The sequence below is a fragment of the Rutidosis leptorrhynchoides genome, chromosome 11, assembly GCF_046630445.1.
Source record: "Rutidosis leptorrhynchoides isolate AG116_Rl617_1_P2 chromosome 11, CSIRO_AGI_Rlap_v1, whole genome shotgun sequence".
Taxonomy (NCBI): domain Eukaryota; kingdom Viridiplantae; phylum Streptophyta; class Magnoliopsida; order Asterales; family Asteraceae; genus Rutidosis; species Rutidosis leptorrhynchoides.
The window spans coordinates 237,377,028-237,383,516 of NC_092343.1; positions in this window are offsets into that span (position 1 = coordinate 237,377,028).

Genomic DNA, 6,489 nt, shown 5'->3' on the forward strand with positions numbered 1-6,489 from the left:
GTTTGCGAACAAGTTTGAAATCATTCAAACTATGTTCTAGTTTATAAACTCTTATATATATAGCTATAAATATATGAATTGAAAAAGAGTTGAAGTAGAGTTTTTACCTCAAGTATAAAATGTAAAGTTGCTGGAAAGAAGTAGTAAAATAAAAGTTGAAAGAGTTCTTGCAAGTGTGTGTGAAAATTGGAAGTAAAATTTGGAAAATGAATGTGTAAAAATGAGTTAGAAATGGTGCTTATTTATAGGCTTGAAAATTTGGTTTTTAGTGAAAATATCTAAGATAAGTTAAAATTTATTATGTCATGAATGACATATTATTCCAATAATTAAAGATTTCTATTGGTATATACCAATAGTAAATACTTCTAGAAGCTGTGTATAGTACCCTAGATATACGTATAGAAATCTTTGAGAAAACGGAACGAGGATTCAAATATAGCTATCTTTTGTAAATATACTTATATTGTTTTATGTATGTAAGCCCTTTAAAAGTGATAAAATACATATCTATATGATGCATGTATAAGTATTATAGGTTATAAGTATTTACGTCGAAAAACATTACGTATAGTTATCGTTTTGAAAACTTAAGTTAGTAGTTTCAAAATATACTTATAACTTATTGTTATTAATACAAAATGAGATATTAAAACATCCTTAGATCATGTTAAATATGTATATATACATATATATATACACAAACGTATAATTATCATATATTGTATAGTTCGTGATATCATCGGTCAAACTAGACGGTCAAACGTTGTGTAAAACTCTTTTCGGAAACATAAATCTCAACAATTTGGATTGCTTATCATGTTGGTTAGGTTTAATTTATGTAAATATTATTCTTATAAGTATAGAACGATCGAAAAAGTGCGGGTCAACTTTAGGGTTTTTGCTTATCGTGCCGGAACCATATAGAGATTAGAGTTTAAATTTGGTCGGAAATTTCCGGGTCGTTACAGTAGACATCTATCACATAATATCAAACACGTTAAGAGATTAATATATCACATAATATTCACATGTTAAATATATAGCTTCCAACAAAATGTGTTAAGCAATCATTTTTCAAGTAAACACGGTCGAAGTCCAGACTCACTAATGCATCCTAACAAACTCGGTTAGACACACACTAATGCAAATTTCTGGTTCTCTAAGACCAACGCTCGGATACCAACTGAAATGTCCCGTTCTTATTGATTAAAAACGTTCCATATTAATTGATTTCGTTGCGAGGTTTTGACCTCTATATGAGACGTTTTTCAAAGACTGCATTCATTTTTAAATCAAACCATAACCTTTACTTCATCAATAAAGGCTTAAAAGCTTTACGTAGATTATCAAATAATGATAATCTAGAATATCCCGTTTACACACGACCATTTCATAATGGTTTACAATACAAATATATTACATCGAAATACGTTTCTTGAATGCAGTTTTTACACAATATCATACAACATGGACTCCAAAACTTGTCCTTATTTTAGCATGCGACAGCGGAAGCTCTTAATAATCACCTGAGAATAAACATGCTTTAAATGTCAACAAAAATGTTGGTGAGTTATAGGTTTAATTCCTACATATATCAAATCATAATAATAATAGACCACAAGATTTCATTTTTCATAATAACCATCTCAAGCAGGCATTTCGCATCGTACTTAGAGATAAAAATCATTCATATGGTGAACACCTGGTAACCGACATTAACAAGATGCATATAGAATATCCCCAATCATTCCGGAACTACCTCGGACCTGATTAATATCGAAGTACTAAAACATCCGGTACTTTGGATGGGGCTTGTTGGGCCCGATAGATCTATCTTTAGGATTCGCGTCAATTAGGGTGTACGTTCCCTAATTCTTAGGCTACCAAGCTAAACGGGGTATATCCAAAATTCGATCATTCAACCATAGAAAGTAGTTTCACATACTTGTGTCTATTTTGTAAAGCATTTATAAAACTGCATGTATTCTCATCCCAAAAATATTTAGATTTTTAAAAGTGGGACTATAACTCACTTTCACCAAATATTACTTCGTCGAGAAATTGACTTGGCCACGGGTTGATTCACGAACCTATAACAATATATACATATATCAAAATATGATTGAAACATAATCACAATAGTTTCTTTATTACGTGTTGATGATTTTTAGTTGTCCAGTTAGCGGTCCGAAGTTAGAAGTTCCATAATTTGTCGTACATGAATAACATAATATATATCTTGAATCAATCCACAACCCAGTGTATACATATCTCAGTATTGATCACAACTCAAACTATATATATTTTGGAATCAACCTCAACCCTGTATAGCCAACTCCCACATTCACATATAGAGTGTCTATGGTTGTTCCGAAATATATATAGATGTGTCGACATGATAGGTCGAAACATTGTATATGTGTCTATGGTATCTCAAGATTACATAATATATAAAACAAGTTGATTAAGTTATGGTTGGAATAGATTCGTTACAAAGTTTCACGTAGCTAAAATGTGTAGTTTTTACCAATCTTGTATTACTCGCCATTTCTTCGTTTCTAATCCGTTTTGAGTGATTCAAGCGGCCACGGTTTCGTATTGAACTTATATTTTTGAAACTAAACAGAAAAAGTATGAGTTTATAGTCGGAAATACAATTTTCAAGTCGTGTAGTAAAAGGTAGTCATTTCCGTCGAAAGAACGACATCTTGATGACTGTTTTGAAAAACATACTTTCACTTTGAATTTAACCATGATTTTTGGATATGGTTTCATGTTCATAAGAAAAATCATTTTTCCAGAAATCTAGCTTTTAAATCAAAGTTCTTCATAGCTTTTAATTATCCCAACCAAAACAGCCCCCGGTTTTACTACGACGGCGTATATCCGGTTTTATGGTGTTTATCGTGTTTCCGGGTTTTAAATCATTAAGTTAGCATATCATATAGATATAGAACATGTGTTTAGTTGATTTTAAAAGTCTAGTTAGAAGGATTAAATTTATTTGCGAACAAGTTTAGAATTAACTAAACTATGTTCTAGTAATTACAAGTTATAATCTTCGAATAAGGTAGCTTTATGTATATGAATCGAATGATGTTATGAACATCATTACTACCTCAAATATAGTAGGTAAACCTACTGTAAGTGACAAGAAATGATCTAGCTTCAAATGATCCTTGGATGGCTTGAAAGTTCTTGAAGTAGAATCATGACACGAAAACAAGTTCAAGTAAGATTTCTACTCGAATTAAGATATTCAAAGTTATGGAAATCGAATCAAAGCTTGAATATGAATATTACCTTGAATTAGAATGATAACCTACTGTAAATAACAAAGATTTCTTGAGGTTGGATGATCACTTGAAATGGATTAGCAAGATTGGAAGTAAACTAGTAAACTTGGAAGTATTTTCGAAGTGTTTTTGAAGTGTTCTTCCTATGATAATTATAGCTTGGTTCTTGAAGTAATTTTTGATGAAGATGGTGATTAGATACTGGAGAAATTCGTTCATAAGAGTGTGTGTGTGTTGAGAGAGAATTAGAAAGAGAATTTGAAAATGAAATGAAGTGAATGGTGAGTGGTGAGTGGTGAGTGGGGTTAAAAGGAGTTCTTGTTTGTTGACTAGCTCATGGTAGAAGTTAAATTTGATTTTGTCATGCATGACATAATCAAGAGGGGAATCCCATGCTAGTTCCTATTGGTATATACTTATAGTAAGTACGTCTAGAAGCCGTACGGTACGGATACTGAAAGACTACGAGTGGAATTGTTGATGAAAATGAACGAGGATGAATTTGTATGCGCTATTGCTAAGTAGAAGTATTTTGATATGTATCTTAAAGTCTTTCAAGAGTGTTTAAATACATTTAAAAACATCATATGTGTATACATTTTAACTGAGTCGTTAAGTCATCGTTAGTCGTTACATGTTTTGATTTGTTTTGAAGTCCTTAAGTTAACGATCTCATTTAATCTTGTTAAACCATTGTTTATTATATCAAATGAGATGTTAAATTATTATATTATCATGTTAACATGATATATGAATATATCTTAATATGATATATATACATTAAAATATCGTTACAACGATAATCGTTACGTATATGTCTCGTTTCGAAATTCTTAAGTTAGTAGTCTTGTTTTTACTTATGTAGTTGATTGTTGACACACTTAATGATATATTTACTTATCATTTTATCATGTTAAACATATATATTTAATCATATATGTATCATCATGTCATATACCACATATAGCGTTCGTGAATCATCGGTCAAACTGGGTGATCAGACATTTACATAATTTCCATTTCAATTAACCAAGTCTTAAAAAGTTTGATTGCTTAACATGTTGGAAACATTTAATCATGCAAATATAGTTTTCATGTATATATATAATCATAGAAGAGTTCGGAAAAGTTCGGGTCACTACATTCTAAACGGTTGCACAGTACTTCGTTTTGTATACTACACCTGGTATGGTGTAGCGATGTTATATGAAAGGGAATATGGGACGATGATTAAATGTTAAGTATGGTTACCAAGTGCACAATCACTTAGAATATTTTTATTAAAACCCTTATGAATATGAAATCTTGTGGTCCATGGTTATTATGCTGCTAGAATCAAACCTATATATCTTAGCAACTTTATGTTGACGTTTTAAAGCATGTTATTCTCAGGATTTGAAAGAAATCTTCCGCTGTGCATTAGCTCATACTAAGGCTATCATTTGGGGCCATTCATGACATATATCAAAAGACGTTGCATTCGAGTCATTGAAGTTCATAGAGATTATTATTAAGTAAATGGCAGATTAGTCATTTGGATATTAAGAAATGTTAGGCAAACATGTCAACTCTTGATGTAATGATAGATTGTTTTCTAAGAATAAATACAACGTTTGTAAAATGTATCATATAGAGGTCAAGTACCTCGCGATGTTATCAACTATTGTAATTCGTTTGTAATCAATATGGACTTCGTCCGGATGGATTAGGGACGGATCGTTATAGGTGGTATCAGAGCGGTGGTCTTAGCGAACCAGGTCTCCCACTAGTGTGTCTAACTAGTAGTTGTTAGGATACATTAGTGAGTCTGGACTTCGACCGTGTCTACATGTCAAAAGTTTTGCTTATCATATCTAGTCGAAAACCATCTGCTTATCATCCTTAGGGAATTGCCTGCTTATCATTCTTAAGTCTAGACACGTCTTATTGCATTTAGTGCATCGATAGTGTATAGACAAAATTCATATCTTAGCGTATCTGATAATTCATATCTTAGCGCATCTATAGACTTGGCTAACATGTGCCATAGGTTCCTCTGTAGTCTACGAAATCTTTAGTATTATATAGATATTCTATATAGTTAGAATATTATCCTTTATTCGAAAATCATTTCACATCAAAGATCCTTTCCATCCACCCAATTGCCCCTTGGCGATGAACCTGAATCACTTACCGACGAGCCTGTTCGAGAAACCATTTTCTCTCTCCTTCCCGAGTATCTCGTCACGATTATATACTTTCACATGTTTCGAATCTCGTTCATTCGCTCGCTTCAACCGTCAATAATCCTAGTGTACTAACAGAAGTTAATGAATTTCGCGCTCGTGTGACAGCCTTGGAGAACATGGTGCGAAGGTTACAAACACCAGTAGCAGCACCAGCAGTATAGTCAGCATCACTTTCATCAACGCCAACAATACCCTTATCACCCTCAACCACAACTGCGTCGTAAACCTCAACATCGTAATCTGTGCCTCGAATATCAACATCACACGCCTCAATACCACCATCTGCACTTCGAGTATGATCTTCATTCTACATATCGTTCTATATCGATTATCTTCGCTGATAACTCCTAAATTATACAGTTTTTTAATAACATTTTGAGGAGTTATCTTAGTGTTTTTAAGTCATTTTTATTCCAAAAGACACTAAAATGGGTAAAAAGGGAAAAATGTTATTTCTAATGATTATGTTCAAGTTATGTATCAAACAGGATCAAAAATACAGGAAAAAGCAAGTTGGCTGCATGAAGCCGCCGGCCTGGTTCTTGGGAAGCCGCCGGCTTGGTGTTGAATATTCCAGAAAGTCTAAAATTCGATAAAATATTAAAAGAACTTGTTGATCAAGCAAAATGGCGAGGAAGCCGCCGGCCTTCTCCTGAAGCCGCCGGCTTGGAGTACACGGTTTTCTACTTATTGATCAAGTCAAGTAAAAATGGAAACAAAATCAAGATAAAATCAGAAAGATCCGGCAAAATGTTGAAGCCGCCGGCCTGGCTCTGAAGCCGCCGGCTTTGTTAAGACGGCTAAGAAGATTACTTGTTGATTACGTATGACTTGCACAAGGAGTCACCGACTCAAGGGCAAGCCACCGGCTTCCCTATGAAGCCGCCGGCTTGGGCTGACCGACTCAAAACATTATAAATATCAGATTTTTATTCAGTTTTTCATATGTTCAAAAGTTTAAA